At 31.2% G+C, this 24,469-nt stretch overlaps 1 non-coding gene across 1 annotated transcript; it reads left to right on the forward strand.

Annotated features, from left to right (window-relative positions):
* Positions 1 to 10,418: 10,418 nt before the first annotated feature.
* On the forward strand, positions 10,419 to 10,525 carry LOC139878951 (small nucleolar RNA R71). The gene has a single exon (XR_011769811.1). It is a non-coding gene; the product is annotated as a small nucleolar RNA R71 (small nucleolar RNA).
* The last annotated feature ends 13,944 nt before the right edge of the window (positions 10,526 to 24,469 follow it).

Raw genomic sequence — 24,469 nt, forward strand, 5'->3', positions numbered from 1 at the left:
ACTAGAATCGACTCTAGCCGCTTTTGATGAACGAAAAATATCTTTTTCCTGGTGTCACTCATACGAGTGGGAGGCTGTGTTATCAATGATTTTTTGGGCTTCGGTTGCAGTTTTCTTCATAATGGAACCACCAGCTGATGTGTCGATGTCTTTCCGTGTAGCAACATCGCATCCTTGGTAGAATATTTGCACTATTTGATAAGTGTCTAAACCGTAACAAATTTCCGAATCTTGTCCACGCCTCATATAGAGTTTCATTTGGCTTTTGCGCGAACGTAACAATTTCTCCTTGTAGTCTCACGCCTTTGATGCCGGAAAGAATCTTTTAAGAAATTTCTCAACTAAAACATCCCATGTGTCAATCGCTCCTTTGGGTAACGATTCTAACCAATCTTTGGCTTCTCCCTTTAAAGTCCAGGGAAACAACATGAGATAGATCTGTTCATTCTCAACTTCTCTGATTTTGAATAGAGTACAAATCCTATTAAATGTAACGACCCTGGATTTTCCAACGTTTATTTATTAATAATTGTTATTATTAATACGTGTGATGAAACAAATGTATGTTATTACATTTATATGTTGCCATGATTTAACGTACTTGACTTTAATTGTCCGAAACGTCTTTGTGACACCCGGAACTTTCACGAATAATATTTTTAGATATTATTTACATTCATGATTAGTTTTATTAATCATTTTAATTAACTAAGGTTGTTGGTTAATTACTTGGGCTTTAAATTGATTAATTTGTTAATTAAGTGAACTTGGGCTTTAGTAGTGAAATGGACTTATGACTTTGGGCTTACAAGCCCACCCTACACTTTAAGTGGACTAATTAGCCCACTCTTCCACTAGTAAGTATTACTTGAACATGGAAACTAGTTAGTTACATCAATTGGAATCTAGTTAACTTGTTATCCCCATGAAACCCCATCTTTTGTCCAACTTTTGAAGCTTTAACACACTAATAACCAAAGAACAACTCCCCCCTCCCTAATTGCTGCAGAAACCGTGGCCTTAGAGCCATTAGAGGGAGGTTTTGGTTTCAATTTATTCATTACTTACTTACTAGAATTCTCTCTCAAAAACACACACACATACTTGCTTCATTTCTCTCTCAATTCTTCTACATTCTTGTAAGTAACTTGAAGCATTTCTCCCTTTCTTTTTCTTGCTAAAACCGTGACCTTTCACCCTCTAATCATCATCATCATTTGTTGTTTGATACTTGTTGTTCATTGTTGTTAGTTACTTGTCTTTGTTAGTTAGTTATTTACATGTTGTTATGAATCAAACTCACTAGTTTGTTCATCACTTTATCTTGTATTAACAAGAACATTCAAGAACTAAACTCTCTAGTTTAGGTTCTACATATACTTTCTTTAAAGATTGCAAGTTCATGTGTTGATTAAAATCATACTTGTAGTTCTTGAAGTAAACTTAAAGTTTACTTTACTTAACGATCAAACATTGGTTGAATCTTTAAAAGTATGAACAAACCATGAACCTTTTACTTGTTTATTTAGTGTTACTTGCACTTTAATTGTATGATTTTGGTTGTTGTTGGTCAAGTACTACAAGTTAGTCTTGATCTCATATCTCTTGGAACTAAAAGATAACTTAAAGGTTCAAGAACATGTAAATAAGTTTTCTTTAAATATAACTTTGTATACTTATGCTTGATCTAGACTTTTGGGTCTTGGATCTTCAAGATCTAACTAAGAACTATGTTCTACATCTTAAGATCTTGATTAGTTAGTTTACTTTTAAGTTTATAGTTCAATATTTCTTTTATAGTTCATGTAAGTGTCAAACCTAAGACTTTGATGTAACTTTGGTTCATCAAACTACATGCAACTCTTAAGTGAGTTGTACTTCATGTCTTAGATTTGCACTAGTGTTATGATGGTCAAGACTTGGTTGAGATGATGTAGACACATCAACGAGTTGTACACTTGAAGCTATATGCATCAAGGATGAGAACCATGATGAACATCAAGCACCAAGACCACTGGAACTCACTTAAACTTACTGCTTCTGTCCAAACCCTACTGTTTTGCTGATTCTGTAACAGACCAGTAGATCTGGGCTGTTGTGGTTATTATTTTAAAATAGATCTTTTCGAGTAGATAACTTTTCATATAGGACTCGTCTTAATCCGAGTTACGGTTTAGGATTTATGGCCCTCTGATCGTCACTATGTCCTTTAACGTTGTGCAGAAATTTCTGACCTACTCGCACTTAAACCATCACCACGGTCAAACGAAGACGAGTTTGCTTCTGTAAATTTTACCACACTTAAAGAACTCATGTACGGAGCCATGGCCACTGGTCTCACCTTAATTCAGTAAGGGTAGAGGCCGTGGTGACTGACTGAAGTCAGCCTTTGTTTTAAAACTACTTTCATAAACGAAACTTACTTTACGCCTTTTGTTTGATGATGAATGATGATGACCTTTAAGACCTTATTTACATACTTTTAAACCTATTAAGACGATTTACTGACTTAGTACTATTTGCCTTAGGTTGAGGACCTTCGGACCGATTACTTGCACACCTTTTCTGAACCGACTTTACGACTACTTTATCATTGTGAGTTATAGCATTCCCTTTTTACTTTAACTTATTTTGGGAACTGAGAATACATGCGAATTTTATGTTTTACATACTAGGCACGAGTACTTAAACTTTATATATGTGTGGGTTATACAACGGCATAAACATTCCCTTTAGCTCGGTAACGTTTAATCATTGGTTTTTGAACCGTGAACGCGAATCTTAGATATGGATCCATAGGGTTTGACATCCCCACTCGGGCTAGTAGCGCTAGCATTTAACGGGTGTTTAATACTTCGTAAACATACGCACTTGCCAAGTGTACTTTCAGGGGGTATAAACGTTAAGTTAGTTACCAAGTGCGCACGATTAACATATACTTTATCATACTGTTTTGAAACGCTCTTTGTAGCACTGAAATCTCGTGGCCTACCTTACATACTGTTATACTTAAACTATAGCTCACCAACCTTTGTGTTGACATTTTTAAGCATGTTTTTCTCAGGTGCTTGAGGTTAGCTTCCGCTGTGTACTAGTCGTGCTGTAGACACCCGCTGCTTAGAGTTGTCATCGCATGAACTACTTTACCTTGCATTCAAACTTTATTACTTTTGAACTATGACTTGTAACGACCATTGTGGTCACATACACTTATTATTTGCTTCTACTTAGTGAAGCATGCTTTTGAAATGTAAAACATTTGATGTCGGTTATGACATCACCTTTTTATCGTGAATGCAACTTCTTTAATTACAGCATATAGTACTTAACCTTGTAATGATCCTGTTGTTGATGATTCGTACACGATGGTTTTGTACATGGCATCACATTAAAGGTTCGAAGATGTTCGTTTGGATCTTGTTTTGGCGTACCACTATATTGGCATTGATTAGTTACCATGTGTAGGATTTGTCCTTTGATTTCATAATCTGGCGCATTAACATCTGGCCGAATAATGGCGTGACCTTGGCCAGTGCGTGTGGATCTCATTCGGTCTTCCATACTTAGAGGTTCCGTTACTTCCATAATTGAATTTGTTGAATACGAATCACTAGAGGATTCTGATTTAACGGTTCGTGGTTCAGGAGGAATAATTAGTGGTTCGGGATCTTGGAATTGTCCTTGAATATCCTCCGGGTTCTCAATTGTGAAGTCGGGTTCAAAAAATGGATTATCGGAAATTTGAATTGGAGTACTTGTTCGACTAGATGATAATTCTAAAGAAAAATCAACAGCGGCAATATTAGCTAGATGTTTTGATCGAGTTACAGGTGGTGACCATATGAAAGGTGGTGAACGTTTTGCTCGGTGCATTCACTGAATATCCTATTAGAAATTATATAAGTTATCAAATTAATAGACTTTTCTGCTTTTGCCCACGTTTCGAATAGACAAAAGATGCAACAGGGAGCCAGGACCCTTTAAGTCGGAAAATTCACAACTCAGCCACTAACAAATCCAACTATTACTACGAAGCAGAAAATTTGGATGTCTATCAATTTAACCGCTTAAAATAATTTTTCGTCGAAATTTAAAGAAAATAAAGAAAATTATATGTCCTAAAAACTAGAGCTATAAATGAGAAAGAAAAAGCGCGTCGAAAAACATCAAAAAATAAAAATAAGAAAGAAAAACGTCGAAACTTAAAAGTCTAAAAACTAAATATTAAAACTTGCACCTAAAGGTATTAAGGCTTAAAAGAATTCTATATCCAAAACGGTAATAACTTAAATAGGCACTAAAATCTATTTAAATATTAAAGCGATAAGTGACGTCGTAAAATTCTAAAGCGCCTAAATCTTAATCTAAAGAAAAAGCACTTAAAGGATTTTACGGTAAAGCCTAAAAATCTAGAAATATAAAATAACTATGACAAAATACTAAGTTTAAAACTAATTACGAACGATAAAAATACAAATTACGAATTAAACGATAAAAATATCCAATTTATAAAAAAGATACAAAAAATGATAAAATTACTTATTTTTATAAAAATATTATTTTTATATTATTATTTTATAAAAGTATTAATTATAATTATAAAAACTTAATTAAAACTAATTTAAATAAACTTAAACTAAATATTTTTTAATAAAAACCCTAAATAATAACTTAATTAATAATAATAATAATTATTAAACGTAAACCCTAATCGTACAGTCAAAGGTACCAGACCTGTCAGACAGGCTCATGCGGTCGCATGAGTTTAAAGTGGTGCAACCATGCGATCACATGGACGCAGATTCAGATTACTATGCAGGTTCAAAAATTGCAGGTTCAATCGTGTAATTATTTTTTTTATTTTGATTTGTATTTCTGTTTTTAATTTAAAAAAATATTACTTAACTAAAAATAAAATAAATTACTTATTAGTTTTTTTAACTAAAAATAAAAACTTTTTAATTTAAACACTTAAATATATATATATATATATATATATATATATATATATATATATATATATATATATATATATATATATATATATATATATATATATATATATATATATATATACTTTTTTTTATGTTTTTATATTTTTGTATTTTAAACAAAATATTTTTACAAAATAAGAAATATTATATTTTTACAAAAATATATTAAAAACTAATTTTTTTTATAGCGTTTCGCTTCGGCGTTGAGTGTTCCCCGACAGCGGTGCCAAAAATACTTGATGTGTGCAGCGGTGTATACGAAATACTATTATTTTTATTACGAAATATGATACAATTTACACAAGTTTTTATTTATTTATTTATTGAATGGGATATACTTAAACCTTGCTACAACACTTATAGGCAGTGTACCTAATCGTAGAGTAGTGTAGTTTTTAGTAAGTGTGGTTTCGGTCCACAGGGAGCTAGCTGAGTTTAACACTATATTTTTAACAACTATATTTATATAAAATATATATAATTATATATAGTAATTTTATTATAAAAGGGGGTTTTTTACCGTTTAATGACCGATTTGTCGATTTTAAATAAAGCGTAAAGAGAAATGACGATAATATAAATGACAGAATTTAAATTGCGATAAAGTAAATTGCAGTAATTAAAATAACAGTAAATAAAGGTACGATGAAATATGAAATAAAAGTATTATTTTTATTTAAACTTCCGTAATCATGATGTTTGACGTTTTGATTTTAATTTATTACTCTGGGTTAATTGTCCTTTGTCCTGGTTTATTTGATACCTATCTGGTGTTTGTCCATAATAGTCCATCGGTCATAATTATAAAATGCTCGTCAAATTAACCTTATACCCAAAGTCAAATATTCCAACTAATTAGGGATTTAAACTGTAACAAGGTTTTAATACTTTGTTAACAATTACACCAGGTTATCGACTGCGTGTAATCCAAGGTTTTAATACTTTGTTAACAAATATACCAATTATCCTTGTATGTAATCCACCCCTGTTTTAATTAGTCCATGATACATTAATTTATTCACTTGGCCATAATGAATAATCAATTACCCAATCCAATTGATTAATCAAATGTTTGTAAACGATGTCGTATAATCACTAAATAGGACATTCGTAATCAATTTAATAATTATTAGATTAACTAATTTGAAGATAGGTTCGACAGGTTCTCATGAGTTGTCATTCAATTAGACAATACCCCCTACCTATTAATAGTCAATAGTCCAATGTTCACAAGTGTCGGTCTTTTGTCAAAACCCAAATTATGGTACAAAATCCAATAACCCCATCTTAATATTTAGCCCAACATCACAATTACTTCGCCTCAAATAAGCATAATAATAATTTAGTTACGATACATTAATTTAAAAAGGAAGAATATAGCTTACAGTGGTGATTAATCGCGTAGCGTTACACGGACAGAGTTCCGTCTTACAAAACCTTAAAACATTTCTTACATTAACCCAATTATTATTAAACTTAATTTAAACTTTAAATTATAAATATAAATATATATAATTCTTTACAGAGGAAGAAAGAAAATTGAAGTGTGTTGAGCTCGTCCGAATTCGTGGCTATTTATAGCACTTGACCAACTTCTGATGCGCATGCGATCGCATGGGCTTTGTGCCTATATGCCATGCGATCGCATGGCTACCTGATCCAGCTCACAATGCTTTGTTTTCTAGTTTGCCGACACTTTATTTAAATATATATATATATTATATATAATTTTATATAATTATATATATATTATATTATATTCTTGTGCATAATTGACTTGTAATTTTAGCTCCGTTAACTTGCGCGTTGATGCTCGGTTTATGTCCCAGTTCCGGATTTTCGAGCGTCCTTTCGTACGTTTTAATATCTTGTACTTTGCGTTTCGCGACTTGTACTCTTGTCATTTTTGGACGTTTCTCATCAATAAATTGAACCACTTGAATTATATCTTGTACGTTTGAGCTTTTTTGGTCATTTGCGTCTTCAAATCGTTGTCTTCTTCTTTTGTCTTCGCACTTATTTATTTAAACGATTATTACATAAAAATAGAACAATAGCAAAAAAAAGCTTTACATATTGGAAGGATATTGCGCCTAAATATATGTTCATTTGGAGCACTATCACAAACACATCTCTCTCAAGTTCTCTCTTGGTGTTCTAAGTGTTCTTCATCATCTTCATCAAAATCTAGCTCAATATAGCTCAAAAATCCAAACATAAATCAACATACAACACAATCTTTCAAGAACACTTTCAAGTTTACTAGCTTACTTCCAATCTTGCAAATCTATTTCAAGTGATCATCCAATCTCAAGAAATCTTTGTTATTTACAGTAGGTTATCATTCTAATTCAAAGTAATATTCATATTCAAACTTTGATTCAATTTCTATAACTATAACTATCTTAATTCGAGTAGTAATCTTACTTCAACTTGTTTTCGTGTCATGATTCTACTTTAAGAACTTTCAAGCCATCCAAGATCCTTTGAAGCTCAAGATCATTTCTTGTTAATTCTAGTAGGTTTACCTACTATATTTGAGGTAGTGATAATGTTCATAACATCGTTCGATTCATACTTATATAACCATTTTATTCGATAAAAATAACTCGTAATCACTAGAACATAATTTAGTTAATTCTAAACTTGTTCGCAAAAAAAGTTAATCTTTCTAATTGAACTTTTAAAAACAACTATACACATGTTTTATATCTATATGATATTCTAACTTAATGATTTAAAACTTGGAAACACGAAGAACATCGTAAAATCAGACATACACCGTCGTAGTAAAACCGGGGGCTGTTTTATGTTGGATAATTAAGAACTATGATAATCTTTGATTTAAAAGTTGTTCTTCTGGAAAAATGATGTTTCATATGAACATGAAACTATATCCAATAATCATGGATAAACTCAAAGTCGAAGTATGTTTTTCAAAATGGTCATCAAGATGTCGTTCTTCGAATGAAATGACTACCTCTTTAAAGATAGGCATGTAACCTGTAACTCCGACTATACACCACCACTTTTTTAGTTTATTTTTATAAATTTCAGGTTGTTACGAAACCATACCAATTTGATTCACTCAAAACAGATTTATAATGAAGAAGTTATGAGCAAAACAATATTGGTTAAAAATGGTTAAAATGAATACGAAAGTAGTTTGTTAAATTCTATACTAACCATATCTTAGCTAACTTTCTTGTATTATACATGTATTCTAACTTGTCATGGTTACACAATACGTCAGATAAATCAAAAGACACCACATACACAATACGTGTAACTACAATAGCGGTATTGTGGGTCATGATTGAGTCTTATACAACACGTGTATACCATGTACTACTAATTGTTGACTACTAATTGTGGACTACTTACAATGGATTGCTAACTTAACAACTTAAATCATTAAAACGTAAATAAAATATGATGTGAATGTATTTCTATCATACCTTGATATATTTATATATTTGTTATAGGTTCGTGAATCGACCCGTGGCCAAGTCTGATTTTCAACGAATTGAAAATCTTTGAAAGTGAGTTATAGTCCCATTTTTAATATCTAATATTTTTGGGATGGGAATAAATGCAGTTTTCTAAATGTTTTACAAAATAGACACAAGTACTTGAAACTACATTCTATGGTTGGATTATTAAACCGAATATTGCCCCTTTTTAGCTTGGTAGCATAAGAATTAGGGAAATGGCCCCTAATTGACACGAATCCTAAAGATAGATCTATTTGGCCCAACAAGCCTCATCCGGTTTACGGATGCGTTAGTACTTCGATTTATCATATCCGATGAGAGTCCCGAAATGATGGAGATATTCTATATGCATCTTGTTAAGGTTGGTTACCAGGTGTTCATCATATGAATGATTTTTATATAGATTGCTGTATGATGTTATTGAAAATGAAATCTTGTGTTCTACTATTACAATTTGATAAATACATAGGTTAAACCTATAACTCACCAACATTTTTGGTGACGTTTTAAGTATGTTTATTCTCAGGTGATTATTAAAAGCTTCTGCTGTTGCATGCTAATTTAAGGACAAGGATTGGAGTCAACATGTTTGTATAATAATGTTTAAAACTGCATTCGAAAAACACTTTATTGTATCATATTATTGTAAACCATTATCTAATGGTCGTGTGTAATTGTTATATTTTAGATTATCATTACTTGATAATATACGTTATGTCTTTTAAACCTGTATCGATAAAATAAAGGTTATGGTTTGTTTTAAAAATGAATGCAGTCTTTGAAAAACGTCTCATATAAAGGTCAAAACTTTGCAATGAAACCAATTAATATGAAACGTTTATAATCGATATGAATGGGGCATTTCAGTTGGCATCATAGCGTTGGTCTTAGAGAACCAGAAATTTGCATTAGTGTGTCTTATCGAGTTGTTAGGATGCATTAGTGAATCTGGACTTCGACTGTGTTTACTTTAAAAACGATTGCTTAACACTTTTTGTTGGAAACTATATATTTTTACATGTAAATATTATGTGGTGCCTGTGTAGTAGGAATAGAGTCATCAGAAATTACAGGCATTTTAGGTGGTTTAAGTGTAATACCACTTCTTGTGGTAATGGCTTTAGCTGTTTCATTTCGGGGGTTAGCATTTGTATCGCTAGGTAGACTCCCCGGTTTTCTTTCACCATTTAACCTTACTAGGTTACTTACTTCTTATTCCAGATTTTGGATTGAAGCTTTTTGATTTCTAAATGCTTGAGCATTTTGTTTATTAGTTTGTTTCTGAGATATAAATAACTGGTTTTGAGATTCTATTAGCTTTGCAATCATTTCGTCCAAATTTGTCTTTTTCTCATCGGTTTGTGGCGGTTTATTAAAATAACCAGGTCTTTACTGATTGTAAGTATTGTTAGATACTTCTTGATTGCTAGGACCTTGTTGGTTGTTGTGCTGAGCATTTGGATTGTACGGAACGTTTTGATTTCGATTATAGTTTGGCCTTGGCGGTTGATAATTATTTTGATAATTATTTCCCGGCCTTTGGTTCATATATGAAACATTCTCTCTTTGTTCCATTGTTTGTTCAACACTGAGACAATCTTTTGTAAAATGTGGTCCTCCACACTGCTCATAACTGATTCGTATTGCGTGAATATCTTTAGTCATCTTTTCCATTAGTCTTTCGAAAGCATCTAACTTTGCAGAAATGGAATCATAGTCATGGCTAGAATCGGCTCTAGCCGCTTTAGATGAACGAAAAATATCTTTTTCTTGATGCCACTCATGTGAGTAGGAGGCTGTGTTATCAATAATTTTGTGAGCTTCGGTTGCGGTTTTCTTCATAATGGAACCACCAGCTGCTGTGTCGATGTCTTTTCGTGTAGCGACGTCGACTCCTTTGTAAAATATTTGCACCATTTGAAAAGTGTCTAAACCATGTTGAGGACATCCTCTTAACATTTTTCCGAATCTTGTCCATGCCTCAAATAACGTTTCATTTAGCTTTTGCACAAACGTGGCAATTTTTCCTTGAAGTCTCACGGCTTTAGATGCCGGAAAGAATCTTTTAAGAAATTTCTCAACTAAAACATGCCATGTATCAATCGCTCCTTCAGGTAACGATTTTAGCCAATCTTTGGCTCCCCCCTTTAAAGTCCAGGGGAATAACATAAGATAAATAGTTTCATTCTCAATTTCTCGAATTTTAAATATATTACAGTTTCTATTAAAAGTTTGAAGATGTTCGTTTGGATCTTCTTTTGTTGCACCACTAAATTGGCATTGATTAGTGATCATGTGTAGGATTTGTCCTTTGATTTCAAAATCTGGTGCATTAACATCTGGCTGATTAATGGCGTGACCTTTGCCCGTACGTGCAGCTCTCATTTGGTCTTCCATACTTTGAGGCTCAGTTTCTGCCATATCTGAATTTGTTGAATCTGAATCACTAGAAGATTCTGATTTAACAGTTTCTTCATCGATAATCTCCGGATGAATAATTTGTTGTTCAGGAGGAATGATTAGTGGTTCAGGATCTCTGAATTGTCCTTGAATATCCTCCGGGTCCTCAATTGTGAAGTCGGGTTCAAAAAATGGATTATCGGAAATTTGAATTGGAGTACTTGTTCGATTAGATGATGATTCTAAAGAAAAATCAATGGCGGCAATATTGGCTAGATGTCTTGATCGAGTTATAGTTGGTGAACGTATGAAAGGTGGTGAACGTTTTGCTCGGTGCATTCACTGAATATCCTATTAGTTATAAAGATAAAAATTATATAAGTTATCAAATTAATAGACTTTTCTGATTTTGCTCACGTTTCGAATAGCCAATAGATGCAGCAGGTAGCCAGGACCCTTTAAATCAGATATCCACAACTCGCCACTAACAAATCCAACTATTAATACGAACCAGAAAATTTTGGATGTCTATTGATTTAATTGCTTAAAATAATTTTTCGTCGAAAATTTAAAGAAGATAAAAAAAAATCTATATCCTAAAAACTAGAGCGTAGAAATGAAAAAGAAAAAGCGCGTCGAAAAACAAAAGTCGAAAAAATAAACGTCGAAAAACAAAAGAACTAAAGTTTTACGTCTAAAGCTTAGCGTCTAAAAACTTAAATCTAAAGTTACTAAAAGTAAAAATATAATTCTAAAAGGAAATCGACAATTACTTATAAGGCACCAAAATCTATTAAAGCGAAAAGCGATGTCGTAAATTTCTAAGGCTTCTAAAATCTAGATCTAAGAAAAAGATCTTAAGGGAAAATTACGGCAAAATTTAAAAACTAAACTTAAACTAATTAATGATAAACGATTAAAAAGATATAATTTGATAAACTAAACTTAAACTAATTAATGATAAACTAAACAAAATAAAATTACAATTACGAAATAAACGATTAAAAAGACACAAATAATAAAAAGATATAATATAAAAATGATAAAGATAAAATTTATATAAAAAATTATTTTTATATTATTAGTTTATAAACAAATTAATTTATATAATTAATAATAATAATAAAACTTAATATTACTAATTATATATTAAAAACAAAATTAAACTAATTAATATTATTAAAACCCTAAAGAAATAATAATAAATAAATTAAAACCCTACCCATAATTAATGTGGTCTGAGGTTCTTTGCCTGTCAGCCTAATCCATGCATTCGCATGGATTTAATATGTCCAAATCATGCGATTGCATTAGCGTGCAGTCCAGATAAGTCTTGGGCTTCGATCAGGTCCGACCCAATTTCTGTTTTAATTATTATTTTTTTTTTTCTGATTTTAATTTATATAAAATATTTATATAAAATATAAAAACTTATATTTTAAAAACTTAATAAAAATACTTATTAATTTTACAAAATCTTAAAAAATATAAATATTTTTTTAACACTTATTATATAAATACAAAATGAAAATAAGAAATTATATATTTGTACAAAAATATAGATTACAAAAATATAGCGTTTTTTACCGAGTTCCCCGGCAGCGGCGCCAAAAATACTTGATGTGCGAGAGGTGGTACGTGAAATACTATTATAGTTTACTACAAAATACTATTAAATACGATACAATTTACACAAGTTATTTATTTATTTATAGAATGGATATACCTAAACCTTGCTACAATACTTATAGGCAGTGTACCTAATCGTAGAGTAGTGTAGTTTTTAGTAAGTCCGGTTCATTCCATAGGGATCCAGATGATTTTACACTATATTTTTCGACAACTATATTTGTGTGTGTATATATATATATATATATATATATATATATATATATATATATATAAGTATTATTATTATTATAAAAGGGGGGGTTTTATCATTTAATGACCGGTTTGTCGATTTTAAGTCTTATATCACAGTTAAAACCTAATGCAAAATATTAAATATAAATATATAAATATAACTTAATTTAAAGCGTAAAGTAAATGACGAGAAATAAAAGTGCGATAATTAAAAGTGTGATAATTTAAAGTACGATAAATAAAATGACGGTAAATAAAAGTACGATGAGATATAAAATAAGGGATTTATGCTTATTTAAACTTCCATAATTATGATGTTTGACATTTTGATTTTAATTTATTACCATGGATTAATTGTCCTTTGTCCTGGATTATTTGATATGTCTATCTGGTTTTGTCCATAATAGTCCATCAGTCATAATTATAAAGTGCGAGAGTCTTCGCCAAATTAACCTTATACCCGAAGTCAAATATTTCAACTAATTGGGGACTTAAACCGTAACAAGGTTGTAATACTTTGTTAATGATTACACCAGGTTATCGACTGTATGTAATCCAAGGTTTTAATACTTTGTTAACAATTACACCAAATACCCTTAAATGTAATCCACCCCTCTTTAATGAGTCCATTGACTATTAATCCATCCCCGTCTCTGGTCAAATGAACAATTAATAGTATTTATAAATATCCCGCCCACTGTACCCGATCAAGTGTATGTGGTTATATATAAATACGTCAAATTATAAATCTCTATATTAAATTAACGAGATATCATTTAGTTAATCAAATATAAAGCCCATTAATAGCCCATAGTCCAATTTCCACAAGTTTCGGTCTTTTGTCCAAACTCCAATTATGGTCCAAAGCCCAATAACCCCGTCTTAATATTTAGTCCAACATCACGATTACTTCGGCTCAAATAAGTATAATAATAACTTAGCTACGAGACATTAATTTAAAAAGGTTGAACATAACTTACAATGATTATTTATCGCGTAGTGTTACACGGACAGAGTTTCGACTTACAAAACCTTAAAACATTCGCTACAATAACCTTATTATTATTATTAACTTAAAATTAAAATTAAAATATAAATTTAAATATAAACTGAGAGAGTGAGAGATCAGATAGAAGAAGGTGTGTGTAATCTGGCCAGAATTCGTTGCAATTTATAGACCTAGAAAGTATCTGGTGGCCATGCGATCACATGACTGTGATGCCCAAATCCCATGCGATCGCAGGGACAGGCTGTCCAGAAACCATCCTTCATTTAAACGCGGGCTGCTCGATTTAAAAATAATATATAATATAATATATATAATTTTATATAATTATATATATATTATATTATATTCTTGTGCCTAGTTAACTTGTAACTTTAGGTCCGTTGACTCGCGCGTTAATAGTTGGTTCATGTCTTGGTTCCGGATTTTCGAATGTCCTTTTGTACATTTAGATATCTTGTACTTTGTATTCCGCGGCTTGTACTCTTGTAATTTTTAGACGTTTCTCATCAATAATTGGAACCACTTGAATTGTATCTTGTATATTTGAGCATTCTTGTCATTTGCGACTTCAAATCGTCGAATCTGTCTTTTATCTTCACCTTTTATTATTTAAACGATAATCACTTGAAAATAGAACATTGCAACTAAAAGCTTGTCTTTTTGGAAGGATAATGCTATGAAATATATGTTCGGTTTTGGCATTATCAAATATTCCCACACTTGAGCGTTGCTTGTCCTCAAGCAATATAGAACGTGAATATAACTTTACTAGAATCACTTCTTTATTCTTCACACCTTATACATCAGTGATTTTTATACGGCGGTATGAACAATGATAGTAACTATGACAACCCTCACTTTTCCCTTCTGAATTTACCAAACTGCCCTTAGGGTTTCAATGTCATATCCTGCGTATTAGCATTAGGGTTGTTATCCGGGTATGATAGATAAAGTAATTAATACTTAAACCCTAATATTAATTAAAACCCTAAACCTAACCCTATACATTAAATACGAAACCCTAAATAGCATTTAATATTGAATATTAAACCCTAACCCTAATACTAAATAAATAATATAAACAATATGTCATAAAATAAATGTGACATTTATATGAATTAAAAATTTATAAGACCTAATATGAATTTAGTAAAAAATTATAAAAGCTAGGGTCTAAATACTAAATAAAATGTAATTTAAATAACCCTAATATTAATAATAATAATAATAAAAAAAATATATATAAAATACATAAATAAATAATTAAAACCGTAAAAAAATAAATAAATAATATGTATCAATATTTAATCGGCTGTAGGAAATAAAAAAAAAGTGAAATATTAAACTTAATCTCTAAGCTTTGTTAGTCCTAGTTTAATTCTAATTAGAGTCCTTGATCTTTAAACTTTTTGAGTAAGATTAGGAAATCCAACAACCCTATATAAACCCCTAATTTTTCCATACGTTCATCACAAATTAAACCCCAAATCTGCTGCATAGTTTAGTCGACTTGTTCTCCTTCTTTCTCTCAATTTTCTGTCGATCAAAAAGCTCCCATAAACCCCCAACCTGCAACGACTACAAACCCCTCCAAACAGTCCTTCAATCGCTACTTTCTGTAGCTTGTTTCTGCAGCTGATTAATTTCTGTTTCGACACCTCAAACAGTCCCACAAATCGACCTGGTTGCTGCGTCTTATTTTCTGGTTTATCCTGCTGCTTTTCGTGATCAAAATAGCATGCACAATGGTCCATTTTTGCTGCATAGTTGTTGCTGTATTTGCTGTTATCTGTGAAACCATAACAGCCCAGGAAAAACACTTGTTTATCGTATTATTGTTGCTGAATCTGCCTGCTGCTGTACCTGCTTTCTGTCGTGACAAATCAGACCCAAAAACACCCCTTTTGGGTCGTCCTTGCTACTGCTGTTTTCTGTTTCTGCGTTGCATCATCATCATCAAATCTTAGTCTCCAATCTTGATAAGGTAGTCACAAAACCCTAGTTCAATCATGCTAATTTATTTACTTTAAGTTATTGATATAAGTAGTAGGGTTAGGTAATGATAAAGATTATGATCAAGTGTTATGATTAATTATTAATAAGAAGATGATGAAGTATGACGTGTTAGTAATAAGGTTAAAGATAAAAGATGTATGATTATGAATAATAAGATACTAGGTTATGAATGATATTAGTTAATGATAAACACAAGATTATGAATTAATGAATAGGATTAAAAGTATGTCTATGATTTAAGGATTAATAAGTTAGTTAAATAAATATAAGATTAAAGTTATTAAGTTATGATGCCCATAAAACTAGTTTGATAAGTTAAAGATTATGATTTAATGTGTTAATGATTAATGAGATAATAATGATTAAGAGTAAAGGTTATGAATGTTAATAAGTTCATAGGTCATGATTATGATTAATGGGATTAATTGTAAAATATGAGAGTGTATTATAAATAATAATGAAAGATTAGGGTTAAGGTATGATCATGATCTTTGATAAGAAGTTGATTAAATTAGGTAGAGATTGTGATTAAAAGATATAATGGAAGTTATGATGATGATTATTAAAGATCATAAACTTAAAAGTATATGGTTAGTAAGATTAGGAACTATGGTTATGAAAAGTTGTTATAATAAAAAGATATGGTTTTATGTGCATGAGGGTAATTAATAAGCAGTAAAGAAGATGATATAAATGCATGCATACGTATGTATGTGCATGTATACATTGTAGGTATATGTGTGTGTGTATATGTAAATATATACATACGTGTATATGTATGTGTATATATGTATGTATATGTACGGGTGTATGTATGTATGAATGTGTATTGTGTAAGTTATATAAGTTAGTAAACATAATAATGAAAAGTAATAAGTGTATATATATATACATATATGTATCATCTTACACTTATGTATATGTAACACCTACATCTAATATATATATATATATATCATATAGTTAAGAAAACATATATGTATAATAATAAATAAAGAATATATATGTATGTATCATATAGGTATAATTATACAAGTAACATAATAGTTGATTATTAAAGTAATTAATAATACTATTATTAGTATAACCTATACACTTATCTATATAGTAACACTTAAGTACACTAAGTATATTATCACTTATATAAATATAACTTTTCTCAAAAAAAGGTCCCTGTTAATATAGTTTACTATATTAATAAACAAACTTATGTCTAATAGAAATTAACTAATTAAACATTACATCTCTAGGTTGAGATCTCCGATTACATACTCCGTTCTTACTACTTGCCTGGAATATCTACTTGCTACTAAGGTGAACTTCATATCCCCTCTTTTTACTATTTCTTAACTGTTTTATAACTTTGGGGTGAGACACATGCTTGCTTTTAAACTGTTTTATGCTTAGACACGAGTACTCAAACTTTATTTTGATTAGTTCAAACTGTGCTAACATGCTTTGATTCATGCTAAATCCCTACCATGATATCGTTAATTGCTACGTATAAAGGAAAGCTTAGTTATTGTGAGTAGCGCTGATGTCAAAGCTAAGGGGTATAAAATACTATTAAATTTTAGCAGGAAATACTATTAAATACGATACATTTTTACACAAGATATTTATTTATTTAGAGAACGGATATACTTAAACCTTGCTACAACACTTATAGGCAGTGTACCTAATCGAACAGTAGTGTAGTTTTTAGTAAGTCCGGTTCGTTCCACAGGGAATCTTTTTAAACAAAGCTTAACGCTATTTTAGTTTACTTTTATAGAAATACACATATATATATAAGTAATATTATTATTATAAAGGGGGGTTTTTACCGTTTAATGACCGTTTTGCCGATTTTAAAACTTTAGTCGCAGTTAAAACCTAATGTAAAATATTAAATAAATAAAAGACTTAACTTAAAGCGTAAAATAAATAACGATAATGAAATTGCAATAAATAAAAGTGCGATAAAATAAAATTGCGATAATTAAAAAGTACGATAATTAAAAGTGCGATTAAATAACAATAAATAAAAGTGCGATAATTAGAAGTGCAATTAAATATAAAATAAAGGAAATTAAATATGAAATAAAAGAATTATGCTTATTTAAACTTCCGTAATCATGATGTTTGACGTGTTGATTTTAGTTTTATTCCCATGGGTTAATTGTCCTTTGTCCTGAATTATTTAATATGTCCATACGGATTTGTCCATAATAGTCCATCAGTCATAAATATAAAGAGCGAAAGCCTTCGTCAAATTATTCTTATTCCCGAAGTCAAATATTCCAACTAATTGGGGATTCGAATTGTAACAAGGTTTTAATACTTTGTTTAATGAATACACCAGGTTATCGACTGCGAGTAAACCAAGGTTTTACTACTTTGTTAACAATTACACCAATTACCCTTGAATGTAATTCACCCCTGTTTCAACAAGTTTATTAACTATTAATCCAGTTCCGTATCAGGTAAAATGAATAATTATTGGTATTTATAGATATCCCGCCCACCGTACCCAGTCAAGCGTATGTGGTTATATATAAATACGTCAAATTATAAGTTTGTATATTAAATTAACAAGGTATTGTTTAGTTAATATAAAACCCATTAATAGCCCATAGTCTAATTTCCACAAGTGTCGTTCTTTTGTCCAAACCCCAATTATGGTACAAAGCCCAATTACCCAATTTTAGTAATTAGCCCAACATCATGATTACTTCGGATTAAATAAGCATAATAATAACTTAGCTACGAGACATTAATATAAAAAGGTTGAACATAACTTACAATGATTAAAAATAGCGTAGCGTTACACGGACAGAATTTCGACTTACACCCTTACAACATTCGCTAACATACCCTAATTATTAGGATTAAAATTAAAATTAAAATATAAATATAAATATATACGATATAGATAGAGAGATGGATGGATTTTTTTGGTTATTTTTGCGATCAGAATTCGTTTGCTTTTATAGGAATTTTTGACTTTTGGGGCTCCGCGACTCGCGGCATTTTTGCCTTCAAACTCCGCGAGTCGCGGAGTTTAAAATTACAGCTCAGTCCCTTTTGGAGTCTTTCTTGCCGACGGTTTATAATATATATATAATATATATATATATATATAATTAATATAATTAATTATATATTATATTATATTTATATACATAGTTAACTTGTAATTTTTAGTCCGTTGCGTCGAGCGTTGAGAGTTGACTCTGGTCCCGGTTCCGGATTTTCGAACGTCCTTGCGTACAATTTTATATTTTGTACTTTGCGTTTTGAATCTTGTACTCTTGTAATTTCGAGACGTTTCTTATCAATAATTGGAACCTCTTTGATTGTCTTTTGTACTTTTGAGCTTTTTGGTCGTTTGCGTCTTCAATTCGTCGAATTTGTCTTTTGTCTTCACCTTTTATTATTTAAATGAATATCACTTTTAAATAGAACAATTGCAACTAAAAGCTTGTCTTTCTTGAGGAATAATGCTATGAAATATATGTTCGTTTTTAGCATTATCAAATATTCCCACACTTGAGCGTTGCTTGTCCTCAAGCAATATCGTCTTGAAATACTAGAATCACTTCTTTATTCTTCACACTTTGTACATCAGTGATTTCTATACGGTGGTATGAACAATGGTAGTAACGATATGGTTTACAGTCCCACATGACTATAAAAATTTAGATCCATTTAGGAAATTGGATCTTTATGAAAACATTTGATCTTTTGAAAATTAAATCTAGTTTTTACCCTAGATAAGTTTTCCGGGATAACCCTTTACCGGTGTTGCAAAATATTTTTGTGGGTTTGGTGGGTTTCAGATTTGAAAATTTTAGCTCAAAACTTATGGTTTTGTGTCACCCACTTGCTAACCTTGTATTTGGAAAGCAACACGTCCAGTTCACTTGTCCCGTATATTACCTTTCAGTAAACTACCGTCCGGTTGTAAAGGAAAGCGTTGAACAAGCAACTGTTAAGGCAATGTCCCCTGACATGCTTTTAATTATGGTCTATAACGTGTCGGACGCAATTACTATCCTTGGTAGGAGCAATAGTAAAGCTCACCCTTATAATTTTTCGGTATGGCACAAGGTCCTGTCTTTGACCACTATGCAACCACCGTTCTTACAGTTGACACCCGATTTGGTTCAGGTGACCTAATGAATTCCAGGTGAATTCCTAGGATTTTACGTTCAATGGTAATGAACGCATTGAAAATAGGGTTTTCAGAAAACAAATCGGTTTGTAATTTTTATCAAAATATTTTCTCGTTCAAGCTCGAGTTTAGATATCATTGAATTCCATGAGTTTGTAATTCTCAATCTTTAAGGTCAATCTCAAGGATTGAGTAATATCAGGCTTAAAAGCTAATTTTTGATCTTTTAAGGAGATTATCCTTTCTGGGGATCTGATTCATTAGTCTTATCAAGCTAATTTGCATGGTGCCCCTCCATTGTACGAGATAAATCCTTCTCATGGTTAGGATAAATCTGACCACTTGGCGACCCTGTTTAATGCTGAGGTCCGTGGATTTCCTGCTGATTTTAGTGATGACTTTTCTGGATTTTTCGTCAACCTACAGCTGGTCTGGACGACAACTTCATGACCTAAATCAAGAAGCGCGTTTCTTTTTCGGAAGACTTTACTTCCTTTTAATGATGGAATTGATTCATCGTGTAGATCCATCTCTTCTTTTCTTTCATCGGATAAAATAGTTTAGTTTAGTCCAAAGCAAAAGTATTTTCAGTTATTTGTTACAGATATATGTGACATATGTTTAAGATAACTTGGCAAATTTTCCCACACTTGGCTTTTATTTTTCTTTTTATCGTCCTCTATTCCATTTTAAATGAATTTTAACATTTTGGTTTGTTTCTCAATTTATGTCCTTTCCGAGGTTACAATAATTTCGGTGTTAAAACCTAGTTTTATCGTTCATAAATATGTATAAACATGATTTTGAGTTCATTTAATTGAAAATTTTGAAAAATTTTACTAGAATTGGGTAGTCAGTATATAAGACTAGGGCCGTTCTTTATTATCAGAGAGCACTAGATTCTAATACAACTACTGCTTTACTAGTATTTTTAATGGTAACCAAGTGTTTAAGATAAAAATTTTAAAATCCGAAAGAATTTAACCCCTTCCCACACTTAAGATCTTGCAATGCCCTCATTTGCAAGAAATCAGTAACAATTTAAATTATTGAGGGTGATTTGTGTGAAAATGATTAAATTTTTACCAAAGTTTCCAAATATATTGGCGTTTGTTTGCTGAATGATAAATGGTGCACATCATTTGTTCATTCCGTCTTGTTGTTATTTCACATATATTTTGCATCTTGTCGTCAAAATTAGTTGCTTTTGCTGAACTTAATGCCAGTCTTTGAAAATGCGTTGTTTTACCCTGTTGTGTACATAAGATAAACTGCAAACATATATACATATTTTTGAAGTTTGGTATATTACCCCACATTCAAAAATTATTAAAATCTAAGAATAAAAGTTAGACAATTATAAAAACTATTACAATAGTAACAAAAGTATTAAACGTATCAATCATTACAAATTACAAAATAAATAAAACTAAGTATACTAGGGATGATACTGGTACCAATAGGGGTTCCAGGCATAACCATAGGTGCTATAGAATGCTTCGGCAGGGTTATACGTAGGATACGGTGGCTGCATCTCTATAGACCAGGGAGGGAAGATGGGTTTCGGTGTAGGAATATAGTTTCTACCTATATGTTGGCAATGAGCTATGATTTGGTTCTGATGAACTTGCCAATCTTCAAATGCTCTCTGTCTAGCATTTTCGTACTCCTGAGAAGCTATAAACCTTTGCATTTCTTGCATCTCATTTCCCCCTCCTACATTACCTTGCTGTTGGTTTCTCTCAACCTGTGGATGTCTACCATGGTATGGTACTGCGGCGTTATTTCGCCTCTTCAAAACTTTCGCACCATGGTATACATTTAAACCTATAGTATCGCGGGGTTTTGGTTCTTCCACTAATAATCCTCCCCGACTTATATCCACACCGAGATATTCAGCAATCAAAGTAATAAAAATACCACCTCCTATTATGCTATGCGGTCTCATCCCCCGAACCATAGCTGATAAATAATAACCCACACATTACGGTATACTTACAGCACTTTGTGGGTCTCGAATACACATATGGTAAAACAAATCCTGTTCATTTACTTTTTCCTTGTTCTTACCCCTTTGTGTAATCGAATTAGCTAAAAACCTATGAATTACTCTTAATTCGGCTCTATCTATATCCAAATAAGAGTAATTTCTCCCTTTGAAACGGTGATGGCTTGTCATTTTACTCCACACACCGTGTGTATCAAAATTTTCATCTATCTTTCTATAGTTTAGTATCAACCCTCTACAATCGGCAGATGCTAACTCCTCAGGCGTATATATACGTAAAGCCTGAGCCATGTCCAGTAAATACATGTGGCGCATCGAACCGCCTAACAAAAATCTAATAAAAGATCGATCGGTTAAACTAGTTACCCGATCATTTAACTCTATACTACACAATAATTCTTCACACCATACTTTATATACAGGTCTACGCATGGTGAATAAACGTACCCAGTCATTAAAAGTAGAATTACCATACCTCTGTACAAGTAATTCTCTAATTGGCCCGGCCAATTCTACAGCTTCTAAGGGTCCCCATTCTATGACCCTTGGTACCTCAACAACCTTAGAATGAAGAGTATGCAAACCCCTTTGATATTTTGGATAATCTATCCAAAGTCTGTCAAATCTCAGGTTCGGGTGCAACTCTTCCAAGTGCATATCAGAAAAGGTCATGACTGGATGAGGTATATCCTGCTTGTAGTAGTTATCCACCTCCTGTTGTTTCGCATTCTCAGCAGGAGCATTGCGAGCTTGGGATGAAGATTCACCCCTTTCAGTCTGCAAAACACATCAAACACAATTTTTGTGCATCCAAATATGCATTAGTGTCAGCAAAATCATCAATCAAAATAATTACAATGACATGATCAATTTATATCAAACTTAAGCTTATTTTCATATTTTCATCAAATCTACACTTTTTCAAATAAGCATATACGAAAATGTTCGCCAAGTTCATAAGCATTCAACTTAAATAACATGTCAAAATAATCATTACTAGCAATTAAACAAGTTTCAAATGGCATTATCTTTCAAAAATCAAGTTCATGAATTTTAGACTTGAAAAAGTCCACTTTAATTCTCAAAATCATGTTTAGGCTCAAAGTTTGGATCATTTAACTACCTAGACATGTTACACTACTTAATTTAGCAATAATTCATGACAAAAATCGGCCATAACCTGTTTATATCAAAAAGACCCAAATTTGCTCAAGAACACAAACCCTAGATTACTCAAAATTTGAAGTTTAAGGCTTCTAATCATGTTAAATAGCATCAATCTAGGTTATACAAGCATAATACATAAACAATTTAAGCATAATTACACTAAAAAGCATCAAAATCAAATTGGGGAAAAAATGGCTCAAGAACACTAATTTCGGATTAAATGGTGTTTAGGTGTAGAAATTTACCATTTTTCTTGAGTAATTCCTAGATAGCATCCTTCTCAACATGATTTTAGTAAAAGATTTGATGATTAACGGTTAAAAATTGTGATTTTGGGGGGTTTTTTCCGTGTATTTTCGGGTTTTTTCGCTGTTCTTCGCAGTATTTTTGGGTGGGGGAGTGAACTGATCTGTTTTTTTACGTTTTATTTTTTTCTGGGTTTTGGTCCCTCCGCGACTCGCGGAGATATCCCCTTCAAACTCCGCGAGTCGTGGAGTTTGGTATTTTTTTTTTTAACTTATTAAAACAATTAATTAATTAATTTTAAAATTTTGTTTCCTTTGTTATTTAGGACGAGGTCGTTTCGGATCGATGTCCTAGTCCGTCCTTCGACAAAATTTTAAAATTTGTCTTTTTGTAGCGATTGTTTTAAAAGCTAAGATTTTTGGGTTTTTTAATGTTTTTGGCATACTTTAATTCAATAAGATTAAAAATAATGATAATAAAAGTTCTCGTCCCTCCCTCGGGTAAAGCAATTTCGGTTCAAAGACCTAGTCTTCAACTTACGACGAATTTTAAAAATCATATTTTTAACTTAATGAGATAAAGTAAATTTTTGTTTTTAAATTCACACAATTTAAATATAAAATTCAAAATTAATATTAAAAATTCACACCAAACTTAAAATTTGAAATGCATAAAATTAAAATTTCATATTTTAAAAATTAAAAATTCACACCAAACTTAATTTAAAAATTCATATTATAAATTCATACCAAACTTATATTAATTTTTCAAATATTTACAATTTTAAATATATTGTTTTTACAAAGTTTACAATATTAATTTAAGATTTAAATATTAATTTTAAAAACATGGTAAAAATAAAATTAAAAATCTTTTTGGCTTTTTACCCCACTTTAATCAATCAAATATTATCAAAAATATGCGCCCCTCTTTTCGGTAAAGTAATTTCGGTTCCAAGACCTAATTTAACTCATGACGAATTTTTGAAATATTTTGGGTTGATTGTTTAAAGATATTTATACCTTAAGAATAAACGTTAAATTTCGCAGTGATGTAATAAATTTTTGTATGATATCAATAATTTCGGTCGCCAAACCTAATTTTATTCAATACCAA

This window comes from Rutidosis leptorrhynchoides, chromosome 11, assembly GCF_046630445.1.
Source record: "Rutidosis leptorrhynchoides isolate AG116_Rl617_1_P2 chromosome 11, CSIRO_AGI_Rlap_v1, whole genome shotgun sequence".
Classification (NCBI taxonomy): domain Eukaryota; kingdom Viridiplantae; phylum Streptophyta; class Magnoliopsida; order Asterales; family Asteraceae; genus Rutidosis; species Rutidosis leptorrhynchoides.